This window comes from Magallana gigas, chromosome 5, assembly GCF_963853765.1.
Source record: "Magallana gigas chromosome 5, xbMagGiga1.1, whole genome shotgun sequence".
Classification (NCBI taxonomy): Eukaryota; Metazoa; Mollusca; class Bivalvia; order Ostreida; family Ostreidae; genus Magallana; species Magallana gigas.
The window spans coordinates 31,701,633-31,723,359 of NC_088857.1; the positions used below are offsets into that span (position 1 = coordinate 31,701,633).

Below are 21,727 nucleotides of genomic sequence, written 5' to 3' on the forward strand. Positions count from 1 at the left end.
TGCATTTACAAATTGGTGGAACAGTATTGCATAAGTAGTGGTTAATTATGCAAAGAATTAATTCTTTCCATCAATGCGTGGTTTCCCCCTTGAAATCGTAAATGAAATTAGATACTTTTCAGTTAACTTGTTGAGAAACATGTGTTGGTTGCATTTATATAAAGCGTTATTTGATTTATCTTACTGCAAAAAATGAATTCAAAGAAAATTAAACATTTTCGAAGCACACGTTATCACTGATAATCGATGATTTTACACTGTGTGCTCCTTTGTTTTTATATATAATTGGGCACAAATGGCTACAGTGCATTAATTTACAGATGGGTAGTGATTGGTTATTAATTACGCCACACATGGAATTATTCTAATAATATATCTTAAGGTTCGTTGAACGATGTAACTGTGATTCGATGGTATGTATAAAAACGGAGAACGACGAAAGATGGTATTACAGATCTAGTACCGTAGTTGTTCCAGACAGATTCCACGATGAAAGGTGTTGCAGTGTTCCTCTTGGTTGTTTCCCTTAGCTGTAAGTAAATGCCTTTATATACATTAAATATAATTATTATTCTTTAAAGCGGGCAGCAATTTGTATTGAATTTGCTGAAAAACTAAAAACAAATACCTACTAAAGTCAAATTACAAGTAATTGTATCTCAAAATCCTTCCTTGATTGATTGCATGATAAAAATCTAAACCAACGTCCGCAAAGGAAGTCAATCGGCTCGTTACAAATATATTCTAGAGTTTTTATGAGTCTATAAACCATTAACTCTGAGTATCATATTGTCCAGATATTAACCCGTAGAGGCCGTAAAAGGAAATCGGACTCTCGCTTAATTCATAGAAGCTAGAGCTTAGAAAGTTTTCGGTTGCAAAAATGGCATTGTGTATTAAAAGCCTTGTAATGAAATCAACCCCAAAAAAGTCGTTCTGGAATCCAATAATTTGTGGGTGAAATTCCATGTGTTGAAGTAGAATTGCTATGAATCAAATTGTCCAAAAGCCAATAGATAGGTGCATGCATATAGCTGCTGGATTGGATCCCCAAGTTTTCCATAACAATCTTACATATATATGTAAAATTCAGGGAGAGTTGTAATCACTTGTCATAAAAATTATGATGAAATGCTTTGAAGCTTTTGTTCATTTAGTAGATAGAAATCAGTAGTCTGGAGCTTGTATTGTTTGAAAACAGTTTGGTCTCTTTCTTTTTCTTTAGTGGTACAAAGTTTCGAGGACGATAATGAAAAATGCAGCGCTAAGTTCCCAAGCATGAAGGGTAAATGTCCCAAGGAACCGTGCACCATGACATCATGTACCGAGGCTGGTGCTGTTTGCAAGTGAGTGTGCTTGATGCAAAAAAAAAAAATCAAAAGGCCTCAAGAGCTTAATCTGTAACTTAAGTTTAAATTTAAAGAAGATGGGGGAATAAGATGGCGCAACTGCCCATTTGGTTTAGTCGTAAAATACAATTTTCAAATTTAACATTTTTTCAATTAAATATATTTGATATGTTATAATACAAGGTGACAAAAGGGTAATTTCTAACTATATTCAGTTTGAAATATTTCAAAAAACGATAAGAAAAAAATAATAAATCCTTAAGTTTTGGTGGTATCGAACCCACAACCTAAAAACCCAATTTCTTTAAAGTTACTTAATGTCTGGTGCTCTAACTACAGAGCGATTTCATTCACAAGAAAGTGCGTTGTTTAAATGCTATATGAGACGTTGGCCACGAATTTACGGACTTGTATTATTTTTCTAAAACGTTCAATTGTTGGGCTACAAAATGGCATTTTTTTTAAAGTATAGTGGGTCATCACTCCACATTTTTGTTGATTAAAATCGGTTTAAATTCCATTTAACCGCATTTAGACTATGACAAAAATATGGAGCTCAGACCCACTCTATAAAAAAAAGGCATTAAAGTTTAAAAAATGACACTACTGTATTTGGAGGTTTTGACACGCATACGCCAGTTTAAATCAACCTATTGCAAGTAATTAAAATATTTAAGGGTTACAAACGGATGTTACGTTAAATCAATCATTTTTTTAAAAAAGTATTAGATCTAAGGATATTTTAATTTTGCAGTATCTAATCATTCCTCATATGGGCATTTTACACGCCTTATTCACTCATCTTCTTTGCAATTACATTTCTATAAATTTTAATAATTCAATGAAAAATAAAGCTTCATATCTCAAAGCTTAAAAAAAGACTAAAGTTAATCCAAAAAATCGATTTTTTTGGACCTACAGTCCTTATCTTAAGGGACTAAACTCAATCGCAGCTACTCGGGCCTTTCCGGCAAGCTCGAAAAAAAACCTCGAATGTATTAACATTACCGGATGTTAGAATTTTAAACAAAATGGAGTCGCTTCCCATTAAAATAAATGTCGGCTAGGCAGCCTTGTATGTCGCTTCTGTGGTATATTTTACGGTATATCATTGACTTTACTGAAATCAAACTCACATCTCAACAGATCGTAAAATGAATTGAATTTATCTTAAGTTATATAAAAAGGGGGGTTGTCATGGACGCCTAGGTAATACATTCCAGGTGTTTTTTCCGAGACTGCCGGAAAGGCCCGAGAAGTTGCGATTGGGACTAAACTGTGTAACTATTTGAGAAAAACTTCAGGAAGGTAGATCATAGAGCTAAAGTTCCGTATATATTCATGCTTTATGATGGTTTGGAGATGTGATATATAAAAAATTGTCCTTGTTATTAGCAAACATGTTCATCCTCTAATTTCTGTTTCCAGAAATAATTACTGTGGTGGGTGCAATGCAAAATGGTTTACAAATGGAGAGATTTCCGAGGGTTGCTCAAAATTTTTCTTGGAAAAGGAGTAAAAAGAACTGAAAGACCAGGAAGACAGTTACCCACATTTTTAAACATGTGGACTTAGTTCTCGACGTGCATGTTATTGATTTAATGAAATTGAATTATGAATTAAAGAATTAGAAAAATTCACACTTTTGATGTTTGTCATTACACAATCTGAACGTATAAAGTGCATTAAAAATTCAATACAAGTAAAGCTTTCTGTACCAAGTAGCCATTGCTTCAAGATTATGGAGATATCTTGCAATAAGAAATGATTTATAATTTGCCATGTATTTACATATATATATTGTGGGCGCAAAGCGGAATAAATCCAACAAGGCGTATAGAAAAAGAATGCATAGCAATGGGAGCTATTATAATCGAATATGATTCAATTACCGTAGGCATGTTGATTGTAACAGGGGTCGGGACAGCAATGCCTAGGTGTAGTAAAATTTTGCTGACATCAAAGTAGACAAATACTAGTATAAGACCTTTTTTAATTTCATGCAGTTTTGGTGCGCCGCTCTTTAATTATAAATTTATGCTATAGGTTTCTCCCAGCTTTTTAGTGTGTGCCCCCCTCGTTCTCTCGTTAATTTCAAAAGCAAGCTTGTGATTTCACCACTTAAAGCCCTTATTGGGACCTAGACACGATTTGAGCTAATTTTTTTAATTTCATTTTTTTGATTTTTAATTTCCAGACTGCTTAATATGGTTATTTTCTACTGCTTTGTCAAATTTGAAAGTCAAATATAGAGTAACATGCAAGAAACTGTGTTTGATCATGTTTTTTTTATTTCTGAACAAAGCTCGAATTGTGTCTTATTCCCTTCAAAGGTTGCAGTATTCATTCTTTTTCATTTATCTGTTGACTCAACATTTTGCCTTCTTTTCCCATTCGTTCCATTGTATTCCGAGTTTTTAAATATTTTTCTACAATTTTTCATATATCTATTTAAACTCGAGTATATGTTTTCATTTATTTAAAAAATATTAACTTTATTTTTTAATCTGTTGTAGTGAATACAAGCTATTGATATATTATCTATAATCAAAAGTAAAAAATGAAATCAAAATGAAAACAAATTGATTTAAAAGCGTTAAATATTGTTGACGATTGGAAAAAATGTTGAAAACAAATGAAAATATAGAATTTAAAAAATATACAAAAATGCAACAGTGATTGATAAGATAAAACAAAAGTGATAAGCTAAATTGTTAATGATACATGTATCATTTTATAATTCAGTTTCTAATCTATCAATAGATACATGCATATCAAGTTAGGCAATTTAAAAAACAAAACAAAATAAACTACCATTTGTCTCTGATACAATGACATTGTAGTTTTCATTTTCTTCAATCTCATATATCAAACTTCCAAATAATTTTAAAAAATTAATATTGTATAAATTCTATAATTCTTATTTACTTCTTAGGAACCCCTACTCTTGGCGGATAAGTACCGTTTGGTAATGGAGTAGTCGTTCTTTTCATTTTGCCCACAGACAATCGAGTAAATAATGTTGTACAGATATAGTCGATTTCGTTACATCAATTATCATTGAGTCCTTAAAAAGTATTGCAACATAATAAAGATAGAAGCCTTGATATTGTGCCCCGATTCAGAAGTAATGTAAGTCATAAAATGCCTCTTTCAGACTAAGATCCCTACATATTAACATCAGCAGTAATAATGGGTTATTTTTTTTTCTGTCTTGTACTAAACTTGGTTTGCATACAGTTAATATATATATGACAATTTACTGAACAGAGAATATTCAACTTTGCTGATATTAACATTTTTCTCTCCCTCACTATCTTAATCCTCGGAATTAGGAAGGATTTTCCTCTAATCCCACCCATAAGTGCCCGCAGAAGGTAAAGAATTTTTTTGTCGCCTCATTAAATTTGTTTTGAACTTTCATTATAAGATGATATTCCATATTCAGGTAATTTAAACATTATAGTTAAAGCTTATCTGATATACATTATGTAGTGTATGTTGCCATCATCTATTGATATTAATCACATGCATTATTTGCGCATTGCATGATTTTTTTTTTTGAAAATGTGAGTGTGTTTGCCTTCCCATTGCAGGCTCTTATAAGTGGAAATGTAAAAGATGAGGCGATTTTTAATATATTTTTTGTTTTGTGTTAAAACACTTGTTTACAGTAATTCAAGATAATCTGAATTACTTGTTACATGCCATTGAAACAATTTTGTAAAAAAAAAAAAAAAAAAAAAGGTGTGTGGGTTTGTTTTTTTTTTTTTTTTTTACAGTTTTATCAAACTTTGCCTAAACAAATGATACACATCAGAATTCAATCTATATATACGCACATTGTATACGTATACGTCCATTTTTTGTAAAAATCCAATAGGAATTGAAAATCCTATAGACTTGAAAGGCTTTACACACTCACACAAAAATATTTATGCAAAGTTTTACCAAGTAGAGGTAATAATAGTGTATTTTACGAATGATCACCCTTTAGTATTCTATGATTCTGTCATTTTATTGTAAATTTTGAATTCTCTGAATGACTGTACAAAACAAAATTTACAATATGACACAAAGTTGTTCGTCAGTGCACATATTGTTTTTACAAAGACCCAGTAAATCCAAAATTTATAATATGACAAGTTCATCACAAATTGACAATTTGTTAACTGAAAATCGTAAATTATTGATGAACTTCAGTATTAATAGAGATGCATGCTTTGCCCTAAAGCATCACTTTGTTATGCATTTCATATTTCTAATCTGACTGAAAATCTGTGATGACAATATGTACTTTTTGTAATCGATTTTTTCCCATAGCATGCAAGCTGTTTTAAAAAAGTTTAATAAGACGTGGCTTGTTAAAAATTTCTTAGAACTTACAAAAATAAACGAGAAAAGGTGATGTCATATAAAGGTAATTTACAAGATATGTACATGTCAAGTAACTTTTTATATGCTAATAATGTAATCAACGGAACATAATAATAACGTGCATCATTTGCACACCACATACATTTTTATTGTGTGATAAAAACAGCTGTTAGTTTGCTTCATCACTACAATTCTTATCTAGTGCAACCTGTATATAAAATGAAGCGACTAACATTATTTTTGTGAACATCCGGTAATTGGTATTATTCAAATTGGTCTTTATAACTTGTGAAACAAATGTCTCCTTAATTTGTGAGATTTAAAATGATGGATTTATTTAAAAAGAAAGTATACACATTAGTGAAGTAGGAAGGTTAAATTCATCATGGCCCATTGGCCACATCGCCCACCTGAGCAACAATAGCCATAATATAATCAGCTTTATGGAGTCATATACAACAAATCTGGACAATGTAGTAAGATAGAGGCTTGTTTGAAAATTATTTTCGAATTCTTATATATAGCCCCTTTTTAACAGGATTATTTATAGACTTAGTCAAATCATTTGGTTTTGGAAAACAAGATTGCGAAAGATTTTTCTCTATATATTCATTGTGGCCCCACCCTTCGCCAGGATCATGATTTGAACAACCACCTCAATATGCTTCCACACAAGTTACAGGGGTTTTTTGCCAATCGGTTTTTTGAGAAGAATATTTGTAAAGATTCTTCTATATTCCCATATAAAAATACGACCCCGACTCTGGCCCCACCCTACCCCCGAGGATTATGATTCAAACAAACTTGAATAACAACTTGGGGGTGCTTCCATACAAGTTATGGCAATTCTGGCCAATTGCTTTTTCAGAAAATCTTTCTCTGTATATTCATATGTAAAATTCAACCCTCTGTGTGGCCCCGCCTTACCCTGAGGATCATGATTTGAAAAAACTTGAATCATCACTATCCGAGAATGCTTCCATAGAAGTTTCATATTTTCTAGACGAATGGTTTTTGAAAAATACCAACAAATTTTCAATAATTCCTGATTATCTTCCTTTGAAAGAGCCTGTGACCCTTCATTTTAACAAACTTGAATTCCCCTCACCTAATGATGTTTTGTATCAAGTTTGGTTGAAATTGACCCAGTGGTTCTTGAAAAGAAGTTAAAAATGTACACAAAGTTTACAGACAGACAGACGGAAAGACTGATGCCGACAAAAAGTTTAGAGAAACGCTCACTTGAGCTTTCAACTCAATTGAGCTAAAAACCAACCGAGTGAAAACCTCATTTATTTGTCATGGTGGCCTTGTGCTATTTTGTACATGAAAAAATATACAGAAGTGCAGATGTAATCAATTTAGAATGAAATATTTGAATAATGTATTCAAACATATTAATTTTCCACGCGTAAAACCACATGGCAGAAGTGAGGTAGATTTAAAGATTTCAAAATATAAGAACCATTTTAACAAGGCTTTGGACTTTCAGTAGGACGTAGCTATCTATTTCTTGCGTCAAAACAAGTTAAAAATGACGCCGTTTCAAGCGAAATTATGCACCGATTGCGTATCTATTTGTCTGGCTCAAAAGCCAGAAAAATCTTGTTGATTTCAGAGAGCCGTGGCTAAGTGGCTGACAATGAAATAGACAGGCCTACGTCACATTGCTGTTTAACATAACTACTTAAAGTCCAAGCTCTTGTTAAAATGGTTCTAAACTAAAACAAGGGTCCGATGACGAAAAACATGTAGAATTAAGCCAAAAGGAGGCGATGTTTTCATAAGATTACAAATTATTATCCATGTCTAGGGGATAAAAGAATGTTTTCTGATTAAACACTTTACAGCCTCTCTTAGAAAACCAGCTCCGGTTCGAGGAAAGAAGCTTGCAAAACATAGGGCTCTTTAGAAATGGGATGGCTTTACGGTTTAATGCTTTCCAATTATTAAAATTCGTTTACTGGCAATTTATTCAGAAAGATAAAACATGTTAAAGGCAATTGATCGATATTCTAGTGGATGTGCATTAGGCGTGAACTGTAACTACTGCATGTAAAAAAGAAGATATGATTATCATAAAATCAGGTGAAATGTGTTACAACAGTACACATGTACTTGAGTCTTTTGAATCGAAAACTGGAAACCATGTGCAATTTGAACGTTAATGATAAGCAACCAAGCAATACCAAAAAAAATGTAGTCCATGAATAGAGTATGTACACTGTTGAAAAAAAACCACCATAGCAACTACTTTTGCATTTCTCTGATTACACACACACACACACACTCACACACACACACACACACACACACACACACACAGACACACACACACACAAACAGACACACACAAACATAGCATGCTTTTTATTCTCATGTTTTGGTTTTAAATAATAATAAAAAGTCATTGTGTGTGTATTTTTATGGGTAAAAAGTGCATGTAGCATTAGTACTATATTAGTACATCATCCATTAGGTAAACAAGCTGAAAATGTATTTGCTTTGTCTTATTTGACTTGTATCTTATTTTAACTCATTGTTTGTTCGGGTTTTTTTTTTGTATTTTTGCTGAAAGGAAGTATAGTGTAAGTGTATTTTAGGGCAGGACAGGATGATTGTTTCCAAAAAAGAAAATTATTTTGTCTAACAATGTTTTGTTATTTTCCTACTGAACTTTGATATTTTGAAACTGATATTTGTGTATAGACATATTTGTGTATAGCACATTTTACAGAATATAAATCTGTTTGTCTTCAATCATATTTGTGTGCTGTTTAGAATGATTCTAAATAAAGCACAAATTCTTTTTTCTGAATAATGATCAATTCAATTCAATACAGAATTTTTTTTATTATATCTGATATGAGAGCAAACCTTTGTAATGAATTTCATCTCAGACATCCTTTATCGATATTATGTTATCGCTTTATTTCCAAGAAAGTCTCTCCTAATCGGGTTGCCCCTGCTTTTTTTGTACCATTAAAAGATTAAAAACCTTTTTTTCCTAGTAAATGCTCTTTAGTTATCACTTAATGTTGATAAGTTTTAATGTAAAGCAGATGTTCATGCATATGTCGGTAGACATGTGTTTAGGATGACAATATATTGCTTGATTTAAGTGAATACATTACATGTACATACAGTAATCTGAGATCGAAAGATTTATTTTCATGAAAGTATACATTTTGTCTAAATAGAGTACCAAATCTCATTCGTATGACTAATCGCTGTAAATATCCATTTGTATTTTAGTTATCAAAACTTTGTTCAAAGACTGTCTTATGATTTGTAAGGTCCAAAGGGTGATGGTCAAAAAAATATTATTTGCCTAGTGTCTTGGGGGTCCTTCACAAGACAGACATCAACATTACTCAACAGTTTGGCCACTGAAAGTGGTCATATGTGCTTTATATAATTATGTTCATCGCTATTAAAAATCGCTGTCTTACCAACTGCAAAACCTGGAAAATTCTTTGACACTCATATAGATTCATACACACGTTAGACTCTCCTCTGTCCATATAATATAAAGCCAATTTAGCATTAACAGTAAAAATTATACAATAAATACCCATCGTCTAGGTATACTAGTATTATCGATGCCTCATAGGAATTTTTAAATTAAAATGTGCGTAATTTACCTTATATATATATATATATATATATATATATATATATATATATATATATATATATATATATATATATATATATATATATATATATATATATATATATACACACACACACACACACACACACACACACACACACTCACTGGTGTATATCTAGTTTTCTTATAAATAGCTTAAAATTTTCTCATTCGTGGATATGTTTAGAATTTATTGTGAAATGTTGATTATTAATTTTTTTATGCGACACTACCATGAAGCATTGATGAATTTATGAAATCGGCTTTGAATTGTTTTTATGGATGACCCCCCCCCCCTCCCTCTTAGAAAAAACAATTTCCAACAAGCGGAGGAAATAAAGTTAGAGGCAGTGTATTTGATATTGAAAAAAAACCCAGCTGAAATCTCAACGAAAGAACTACATTTAGATACGATATCAGTCAAATTAAGCCCTGAGTATTCAGAAATTTTAAAAGCGTTTCAGGTACATGAAAATGCTATGTTATGTTATTAAATAGTTGATATATTATACATGTTTTTCACCAATTTATTGAAATTATTTGCACCCAGTGTGAGCATATGACGTCAGAAGAGAGGCTATTTTTGTAATTCAATCAAATTTAGTCAAACATTGACATTTTTCTAATCTTTTTTTAGAATAGGAAATGTAGAGCGACGCTTTGAACAAGAACTAATTTTTAATAAGACTTCAGTACTGAATAGATACATCTTTAGTGAAAATATTTTGTTTGTTCAAGCAATCGATCAATGTTTTCTGAAAGAAAAATTGCATAAAAACAAGCCGTTTTATGTTGAAAATGTAAAGAAGGTGGGAAAATGTTAACTTTTTGACGTCATATTTAAAAATTGTTGGTATTTTATTTAAAATGAAAATTATGAAGAAAAAAACCTTCACAAGTATAACCGTGTACAGGAAACAGAGAATTACAGTAAATTGATGAAATTCATACTAGGGGGCCGTATCAGGTCTATATCATTTAAATATCGGAAATGAAGTCATACTTTTTTTAAAAGAAAAGTTCAAACTACAAATGAAAGCGCGAAAATTCGCACTTTATTTTCAATGTATCTTTTTGTTAACTGTGTCAACAAAATTGAAATAATTCGTTTAACTCTGAAAGGCACACAAGCGGTAATCCGTAGATATATAAGAGACTAAGAGAGGCTTGAATGTGAGAGTACCAACTGTAGACATTACAATATGACCAGAATGTTTTAGTTTGTGGTTGTTGTGTGTATTTAATTCAATTTATTGTTAGTTCGAGACATTTGTACAGATTTCTGTTTTCATTGGTTAACTTTAGAACGTGATAACATTACGATTGTCTTTCTGCAGCAGTTGGCGGCAAGTGCAGTCTATGTAAACGACCATAGTACCTGCTGTGTTTAACCTCGTGCATTAAATCAACAATTGCTCAGGTGAATTATTAGATAATTTCCTACACAAACAGTATTCGTTATAATAAACCCCATGCATCGTCTTATTATCTAATAAGTTAGGTTCAAAAGTTTTCATCTCTTTCATTTCATATCGTTTTTATTTTATATTGGTGAAATGGAACATTATTTTTCGACAGTTTTAATGGCGTTTTCTATATGTTTGGTCATTGACTTCTTTTCTTAGTATTATTTGGCCTTTGATACATACAAAACCACGCATGCACGATATTTTATGATGGCACTAATTAACAATACAAATGTCGCCAATTTCAACATGGCATTCTAGAGAGTCAATTTCGCATTCATTCCCGTTTTGTTAATAAAACAAAAATTATGCAAAAAACAGTGAGTTATACCACGGCCGCAAACGGATAGATATTGTCTCTTTATAGCAAATCAATTTCCATTATGTGTATAACATCCATTATTGTACATTTTTACAATAAATTTGCGGGCTTTTTTAATATTTCTTCTTCGTCTTCTGTTTCTACAAGAAGTGCTGTTTTGTGTAATAATAGGTATTAATGAAAGAGCTAAACTGCTATGAACTCCAAACAAACTGTTGGCTCCAAGGTCACCAGAGTTCACTACCGCCAGATGTCGTTGGCCCGACCTTGGCATTGTTTACAATTCTGAAAAACAAAATGCAAAAGATCACAGTACGGTATCGAGATATTCAATAACCATCTCATCGATCTTAATTGTAAAACTCAATCTACATGTGAAAGCATCAGTTTCTCCGTGTTTTTTTTATTTTATTCTTTTGTTAATTGAAGCCCCTTGATAAAATCTGAGTTGTCATTTCTGAACTTGTTATTTCGTTTTTTGGGGTTTCTCTTTTTGGTAAAGTATATTAAATCTTGGTGTAGAACAATTCATTTTCAGTATTCGCCAAAAAAAATTTTAAAATCCAAAAAAAACCCAACAAATGCATGACAAAAGTTTACGACTGTTTTCGAGTAAAAAAAAAAAAAGGACACATAGGCATCGGAACAGGGGGGAGGGGGTGTTGCCCCCCCCTACTTTTTTATCAATTTTTTTTTTCCAAAGACCTAACCATTAGGCACATAGCACCCCCCCCCCACCCCTACGAATTAGGATTTTCATGATCTTGGGAATTAGGTTTTTTTCAAATATTTCTGAGGATTAGTTAAGTCCCCCACTTTCAATTTGCTTCCGACGCCAGTGGGACAGAAGTATATATGCGTATAAATGTGATTTAAATTAACTTGGATAGCCTATATTTTGATAAACATTTAGGAGTGCGATTAAGCTAAATATTGAAACGACACAATTGCTTTGACCCGGCAACATCCATGTATATTGTTCTGTAGGGAAACTAGGGACAAACAACAGCAGGCAACAAATGCTGAACCCTTTTTTAGTTGAAACATAAGAGGATTATATTTCATGCAATCATTCGATTATCATTTTTATTCAATTCCCCATCTGCTGTTAGAGGTAACGTCTCGTTATGGGAAAACTGTGCCTCATCGATTCCATATACATGTACATGTAAAACCAATCTAACCCCCCCCCCCCCCCCGAAATAAGTTTTCAATTTATTTGTGTCTATCGTTTACAAAATGGCTTAAAATTATTCCTCAATTTGTTGAGGTCTTATTGAAAACATTACGTTATTTTTAAGACTATCATAACATAATCTGAAAGAGTTAAACCATTTGACTGGGCCTGATTTCAGACGCATGCAGACGCTATATTATTCTTTTGTTTATATAAATTGGATCCTTATCTGAAAAGATCATCAATTTTCAGCTCATCAAATTTACCCGTATATTCCATAGGGGGAAATCCTTTTCTTTCTTTTTTTGACAAAATCTTGCGTTTATAGGTGTGATTTTAGCACCGCTTGTGTGTGTTGAGAGCGTATTTATTGCAAATAGTCCGACATGGATTTTTTTAATAGTTGGCCATTATTCTGACCCGGGCAGAGAGTCATTAGAAAGCAATATGAATATTGTGTTTAGCAACAATTTTCATGTTTCTCGTTCACCAACACGTTGCTGGCCATCAATTTGTCAAGACTTGAATAAATAAAATCAGTTGTGTCATTAATTGATTCATTCTAAAATACACATGGATGGTTTGTATATTTGTTTGGTCTTCTTTTTATCTTCAATTGTCTTTGATAAATTTAAACCAACTAATACTTGTACTTAAAAAAAATTAATGCTTTTGTATACTATAGATTTAAAGAATTTTTTTCTTATTTAAAATTCAAATTTTTGAATTTTTCCCGCACTTAATTGGCGCAAAATATGGAAAGAAATTGGTCTTTCAAAATAACCTCCCCCCCCCCCCCCCCCCTTAAAAAAATAAAATAAATAAATAAATAGTGAAGAGGTAAAAATTAATCTTAAATTCATTCATCTGCTCGATCATCTGAAAGATCAAGGTTGTCTATACATTAGACGAATAACATCTACAAGTATATGAATGTGTGTTTATCGCAGGCCATAAACTGTCTTAACATTGACAACCCGACTTGTCATTCTACCAATAAAAGCCTAATTAATTCTATGCGGTTTCCACATATCAATTATTAAAGAAATTTACATTATATATGATCCTTAATGAACATATTGTGACAAGCTTTAAATGATACCTGCCCCCTCCCCCTCTCTCTTTCTCTCTCTCTCTCTCTCTCTCTCTCTCTCTCTCTCTCTCTCTCTCTCTCTCTCTCTCTCTCTCTCTCTCTCTCTCTCTCTCCGTTGGTCCATAATGCATCTAATTTTCATTTATTTAATAAATATAATGCGAAAAAGAATTCAACGAACCCCTCTTTTCTTTGAGATTCTGGACATATGGATTCAAGGTCAAAAGTTAAAAGTTTGCAATTATGTAATATCATTTTCATAACACGCCGACTGTGTGACCATAATTTCTCGTTGAAAAGAGAAGTGTTTATGAGCGATCTGTTTTTTTCATTTGAGTATTCAAAATAAATAATTCAATACTTCACATGCGAGTAATTATTTTATAACTGCAGGGTGTCATTATTGTCATTATTATTTGATTTTAACAAATTTCAGATAAATAATAAGAATGAACAGCTCCCTATAACTCACAAAGATCACGTGTTTATGGTCACGAGGTTTACCACGTGGTCATGTTACAGCATCAGGAAGAATCTCAAAGTTTTCCATTTTTTTAATGGCTATAATACTTTATTTGTATATTTGAGTAAAATGATTACATCGTATCTTCATTAAGAACAAGTTTTTAAATAAAAAAAAATAAGTTTGAAATATGATCCATGTGGATTTAAAATGTATAGACAATTTTCTCTTCTTTGCAGTTTTAATTCTAAAAAGGGAATATGGCTTCAAAAATGCCCACAATGAAGATTCATGTAGTAAACCATTTGCTGAAATATAACATGGGCCTGTTAATGATGAGAATAAATATGTATTAATCAATAAGTATTCATGTTATAAACGAATAATCTATAATTATACAATTCTGTAGATCACTTCAAACGTTAATTTAAAAATATACGACCGGAAATTGGCATATACAAATTAATTATTTAAAAATTCCAGTAAACTGCATCATATTTTTGCAAAGCATAATTATTACGTAAGTAAACCATTAATATTCCCTCGCGCAACTTGCTTCGAAGGGGGTATAGCATCGCATTTGTGCGTGTATGTGTGTTAGTTAAAACGGTTTAACTTTTGTTTTGCTTCAACATTTAGAAATATGACGCTTAACAAATGCATTTAGTTTATTTATATTCATATACGTGTTTGTATTTTATTATGCATGCATAGTACCATAACTTATTTTTTGGAAAATGTGCAAAAAAAAACCCCGGCGAATCATATCTATCCTTTTGTCACTTCATTGAATATAGGAATAAGGAGCAAGTCCTTTACCACATTTTTTTTTTAATCATTGTTCCCCTTTTTTATCGAACAATTGAATAAACTTAATACAAAGCCTTTCTTACAATAATTATCTAATTTTTATCTACACCCCCTCTTCCAAAAGAGAAGTTTTTCTTGACCAATTTTCTAATTCTGTCCGCCAAGAGAATACCAGTTTTATTTCATTTAAAGCTTGATAATAATTGGAGGGGTTGGGTAAGGTAATATATTCCCAAAGAATTGTATTTGAAATTAAAATTTGGTGTTTTGCCCACTTCGCTAATTAATTCGTACAAAATAAGTTTAAAGCAAGTTGTTGGCCTTCGTAATTAACTCTTGCATTAATAACCATGTGTACTGTACTCAGAGCAATTATTAATACTTAATAGTAGACTTGTCACAGGACAATTTCCAAAAGCTTCTTTTTTTTACCGTTTTACAAATTTACACAAACCCCTTATTGTTAATGAATTTATGAACATGTACGGGTATTTTATCTTGTTAACAAGACCATTTTACAGCTTGTACAAAGTAGCCTTAACTTCATGTTGACTCTTTGAGTAGACCATACTCCCCCAATTCCCATAATTATACAGCATACCACACTGCAAGATTGACCGCACCCCCCCCCCCATATAAATCTGTGTCCTGCCATTAATTGATGTTTTATCTGCATTTCGAAGGCTCTCGGATTCTTTTTACCTAATTTGTTTATACCGAATGTCATTTCATGAAAAATAATGTCAAAATACCTTCATCGGTTGATGGACAAACATGAACGTGATTTTATGTGACTTCATGAATTTTCGACCAATGAACTCATCATTTGTAAAGAGCCAGACCGCACTCGTTTGGTTTTTTTTTTTTTTTTGGGGGGGGGGGGGTCTTAATTCTTAGTAAAGGTACTATATTAGTTTTAATTGTTTCCAAAAACAATTTAAAGAAACATCTGGTTGTTGCTCGGATATTTAAATCATGTATATATTTGTATGAAATTTGAATAGCCAAGCTTTAACAATCGCTAGATGTTTCTTTTTAACTTTTATATAGACAGACATATAATAATCGATGATTTGCAGTTCAAAGAAAGGTTGAAAACGAAGAAAATATAATGTAATAATCACACATGCACAACTATAAAATCACATATGTTTATGAAAATAAGGTATAGAAATAAGCTTTATATGTGTCCTGCAATTAAATGAGTTTCAATTGAACTTTTTACTTTTTTTTTTAAATAACTGTGTAACTGAAACCTATATGATTAATAATACTAAACACAAGCACAGAGTTATGTATGAGGAAGGATTTCTGTACATGGTATATAATAATTAATGCAGTGTAGTATTACAGAAGATATCAAGTTTCATGCAGGTTGATATTAATGTAAATTTCCACCAAGCAGAGCACCTCAAAATATTTTCTCGCAAAAAGTTTGAAGAAAAGAAGTTTGTAAGGTTTTTTTTTTCGTCATTGACAGTAAATTACAATTTTACGATTTAAAAAAATCCGACATGAAAATTGCAGCGCATACAATATTGCTTTAAACTATAATTTTTTAAAATCCTTAATTTCATGTCACTGCACAAAGAATGACTAGATGTTCTGATATATTAGTACAAGCAATGCTACATCTGAAGTCCGTGCTTTAAGTCTTTGTAAGACCCTGTACTTTAAGTTGTCCATTGACCTGTGCGTAGTCGTATGTTAAATCTACAAACTTATTGCATATGGACGGGTTTTTTTCCATTGCATATTCAGGCAATAAAGCAACGATCATTAATTCTGAGTCTCCATAATCAAAGTAACACGAATAATATATCCACGCGAAGTCGCGAGTTTAATGGAGACCACACATTATTAGACCTCAAAGAGAACGATACGTATCGCAGTCCACGAAACAAATTAATAAGAAACAATATGAGATAGTTATCATACTTCACACAAACTTGATCTCCGTAATCGTCTCTCTGTCTACCAAACAAAGAAGCGATTATCGTGGTCATCGTTGCCTATATCTGAATATTTAAAATATATCTAAGAGTACATGCATCATAAACTAAGAGAGCTCGCTATAACTAAAGCAGTTATTATTAAGATCAGGGTGCCGCCATGTTATAATTGCATTTTTTTTTCATTTTTTGAAGTACGGTATTAAATGACTGGAATAATTGTATTGGAAATCCAATTTCTTGATAATACGGTTAAAATTAAATTTTTCTCTGGTATCCTTTTTTGTCACCAAGAATAAAATGGAAAAATCAATGGATGATAGAGTTTCGCTACATTAGTACATGTACCCTGTTTTATCCAGGTCAATCATAGGAAACTTCCCACTGGTGCTTCCTATTCATAAAAGATTCAGTTTCAATATAATTAATTTTCTCATGGGATTCAATGTGAAATATCTTTACAATTCGATACCATTTTATAAATGCCAACCATGCTTTATTCTCGATTTTCTCCTTCTTTTTTTTCTCTTTTTTTTTTTGGTTATTTTTTATGTCACTGCATAAAGGATTTTAACAAAAGCAAGCGGATCATGCAAATCAAATATCTCTATGAAAGAAAGTATTTGGAAAAGTATAGTCAAATTGGTATGATTAGCAATGCTGATTTGAGCGAACGGTGTTAAGGTGGACCCCTCCCGAATGACTTATTGTTATGCTGCTGTATCAGAAAATATCCTAGTTACTGCCTACATCCTAGTAAATCGTTTTGATAAAGGTGTAAAACAATACAACAAAAATTTAAAACACTAGTACATTGGTACTTTTTAAAATGGATAATAAAAACAAACCAAGACATTGATCCAAAAATCTGTATAAACTTTTATGATGAGAAATAAATTAAGACATTGGTTGGAGAATATTACAAACTAATTTCTAAGACAAAGGCGATGGTTTAAGCACTGATACAAGCTGATTGCAGAAACAAACCAATGTAGAACCATTTTAACAGGAGCTTGGACTTTGGGTAGTTGTGTCAAACAGCATTGGGACGTAGGTCTGTCTATTTCATTGCTGGCCACTCGGCCATCGATGGCTCTTTGAAATCAACAAGATTTGTCTGGCTTTTGAGCTAAGACTACGCAATCTGTGTAAATTTCACTTGAAAACAGCGTCATATTTCACTTGTTTTGGCGCAAGAAAAAGATAATCACATCCTACCGAAAGTCCAAGGTCTTGTTAAAATGGTTCTAATGGGTAAAAACAAGTAAGGCAATGATTAACAATTTGTATGGTATAAACCGATGGGCTATCTGAAAGAAAAAGATCCAGGCATTAGTGCAAGTTTTGTTACAATCTGATGGATGAAGGAAATCAAAGCACTGGTACAAAATAATTTGTTGCAAAAATGTAACTAAAGACTTAACTAAAGTGCTGAAACAAACCTAAACATTAGTACATGTTGATGGGTTAAGCCATACCACATCTTCAAGCATTAGTACAAACCTGTTTTCTGAAATACACCAACATATTGGTTCAGTCATTGGGTAATGACCATTGTGAGAATGTTTACAAAAGTGGTGAAAAGAATTTTGTTAAAAAAACCCTCTGTCTGAAACAAACCATGACGTTTGAAGAGAGCAAATTTTATTTTGGTACATAGTCAAACTTATTAGCAAGGCATTGGTACAAGCTTTTGAGCTGAAACAACTAAATACATTAGGAACAAACACATACTAAAGCATTGGTACGAATTATTTGGTTGATTCACAGCAATGCCTGAATAAAAAAATAAATCAAATGGGCCGATACAAACCAACGCCTAGGCACTGGTAAAAACCAATGGGCTGAAACAAATCAAGGCAATGGCACAACCTCATCGACTGAAACAAATCAAGGCATTGGCGAAGACTTATGGGTTGAAACACTGCAATGCGTTAATACAAACTGATGAGCTGTGATTTAAACACAACAAAAATTTTAATGTGCAAGTCAATAATGATAAAACACTGACTGATAAAAACGATGCGCTGAAATGGTAGAAAATTTACATTGATTGAATCTTATTTCAATTGCGATAACATGCTGAAAGTTTGGGGATTTTTTTTCTTTCGAGTCTAACTGTATTTTTGGCGCATAATGAATACGAAAATTTAATTTGATTGACATAAAAGGAAATTTCCTTTCATTAAGGTCATAATACAAGTGTATTTTACTAAACAACAATTTTTTTATTGTAAATTAGTCCATGATTAAAAATTGTTAATCAGTATGTATACACAAGGAACAATGCGTGCATCATTATATCATTGATAAGGGTTCTTGCAGGTTCGACGTTGGGAAAGGGAATATGATGTATGTAGTGTAAAGAGTGAACAGTATAGAGATCAAAGATGTATCTAGCTGATAGTATTGTTTGACACACAAATTGATAAACTAATGGCGTTGATTAAAATATAGAAAATCATGGTAGATCAACAAACACGGTGTTTTAATTTCCCAGTGTTCGATGAGCATGCACTTGTGTAATTTACGATATCATTTCAATTTCTGTATTAATTTATTATTTCTCCGTTTTTATGTATTGATTTACAATAGAATCACCGCTATACCTCGCGGTAAAATGAGTTTAAAGTCAATATAATATCAAAATGTGCCATTGTTTTCATTCTCTGGGTTTTATTGTATTCTCAAAAATGGTTAGAATTACGCCAAATGATTTTTTTTTCACTTGTTAAGAATGCTAAAAAGATGTGGATCTTGATGGTATTCTTACATTATAAACATGATCTGCGTCGATCAACCCGATTGGTTTAAAAACCCAGGTTATGATTCTTAATTCAATACATTGTGTCGTTTTAAGTTCTTGTGCAGTATTAGTAAAAAAAACCTCCAAAAGTTCTTTTTGTATTCTTTTTTCGGCCAGGATATAGCTAGACCTTCCCGTATAAAACTGCCATGGAATACCGAACTGAAGCGCAGTTGGGGTTTATATGTATCTTAAAATGCTTACCTGGTTCAAAAATCGCAACGTGTGACCACACCTTAATTTACCGTTACTTCTGCGAGCTCAAACCCCACCATGGGGCATCATATACTAGTACATATACATGTATACTTGCTCTATGACAAAACTACTAAAACAAAGGTCTTTTAACACAGTGGGTGTCAGCAATATAGATAAAGGTTATAATCGTCCATGGGACATACACAGTTATTGCCGATCCGCCATCTTGGCGCCTGGCGTTGGGGAAAGATTCTCGAAGGGATAGACACAACTAGACTAAACTCGGCGTGCATTCTCCTATACTGCTAAGTAATCTCTCCCCCGCGTGATACTTTGTTCCATTGTTACTCAATAAAATTAGTAGTTAGAAGAACACGTTCAGAAGCTAATAAAGTAGAAATAAATAATCTTGAACTATTAGTATCACTGGAATACTAGTACTCAGTATATATTAAGATATGTGTAATCAAAACTTGTCCTTCTAATTTATTTATTTTTTTTGGGGGGGGGGGGGGCTTTAATCTAATAAGAGTAGTTCTGACAAAAATTCTTCCACCCCCCCCCCCCACCCCACGACTTTCTGGTTTAGTTTCAGTCATCATTTCGCTGGTACTCATTGATCGGTGATGATATTTTTGTTGTTCGTGTTGTGACTTTCTCACTGTCAACACCAAGGAAAGAAATCCCCACGGCTCCTACTCCGTTATATCGAGCTGGCAAGTGCGTCGTTCGTTGCTGAACTTTAGTTATAATAATAAATGTGGTAGCACATATCTTGAAATTTACACCATATTCAAATGAACCTTTGACTTTAAAAAGAATGTATGTCTTTGTTTTCAAATATATACATGTACTAGATAGCGGTAACTGAAGCCGTGCATCCATATATTGGTTGTATGGATGATTTGATAACGCAAATAGACATTCGGGGAGAAAATATATATATATGCTCTATCTCAATTTAGTTTCCTATTGTGAATAAGGGCAACAGGAGTACTAATAAAGCAGGTAAACGTATTTAAATTATTCTAGAATAAGGCATCATAGTATTGTCATGTTGTAAATTTTGAATTTACCGGGTGGCAGTAAATACAAAATTTACAACATGTCATGTTGTAAATTTTGTATTTACTGCCACCCGGTAAATTCAAAATTCATGTTGTAAATTTTGTATTTACTGCCACCCGGTAAATTCAAAATTTACAACATGACAGTATGAATTTAAGGGGTAGGGAGGGGGCTCTGGTGATTACCTGGGGGTACTGTCCGAAGCATCATGAAATAGAAATAGTGAAGGCATCAAGCTAGGAAGGGTAAAGAGAATATTTCAAATTCATTTTTTTTTTATCTCAAAACATATTTAATATTACATGATACATATACACAAAGATACGGTTTTTTTTTTTTATAGAATCATATGTATAAAGATATCCAACTATATATTGCAGGAGAAATGTGTGAGTTTTTAAAGGAATTGCCTCCCCGGCCCAGACTCCTAGCCAAGGAATCCTGATTTACCAGTTTATCATTTTTTTATTTTATTTTATTTATTTTTTGTTTTTTTGGAGACATCGTTTAATTTCATCATTACATTATAAAGCTTTCTTGTATGTATCAAATAGTAGAGAAAAGGAATTTGAACATGCTTGAATTCCATAATAAATGTATTAAAGTTTTGTCGACATGTCAGAATTTAGTGAATATGCAGCGACATGCAACACGTGCATGCTTATTTGACATATACATGTATATACATGTAGCCGATCGGGACATTTGTCGACCTTCATTAAATTACAACAGAGAGCTTTAATCTTGTGCATATCAACCCGATCAATTCAAATTTAATACAAAACGGAAAATAATGATTAGCAAATCGCATTAAAAGTTTCATCGTGTATTTTTCTATTAAAGACACATTACACCATTTATTGACGTCAATGACATCGCCAATATGCTCTCATTCTCTCTCTCTCTCTCTCTCTCTCTCTCTCTCACTCTCTCTCTCTCTCTCTCTCTCTCTCTCTCTCGGGGGGTGGGGGATGATGTGGTGGCTAATCTT

At 32.4% G+C, this 21,727-nt stretch overlaps 1 long non-coding RNA gene across 1 annotated transcript; it reads left to right on the forward strand.

Moving 5' to 3' along the window:
• Positions 1 to 379: 379 nt before the first annotated feature.
• On the forward strand, positions 380 to 2,989 carry LOC136275416 (uncharacterized). The gene is made up of 3 exons (XR_010713957.1): positions 380 to 532; positions 1,226 to 1,346; positions 2,778 to 2,989. It is a non-coding gene; the product is annotated as an uncharacterized lncRNA (long non-coding RNA).
• The last annotated feature ends 18,738 nt before the right edge of the window (positions 2,990 to 21,727 follow it).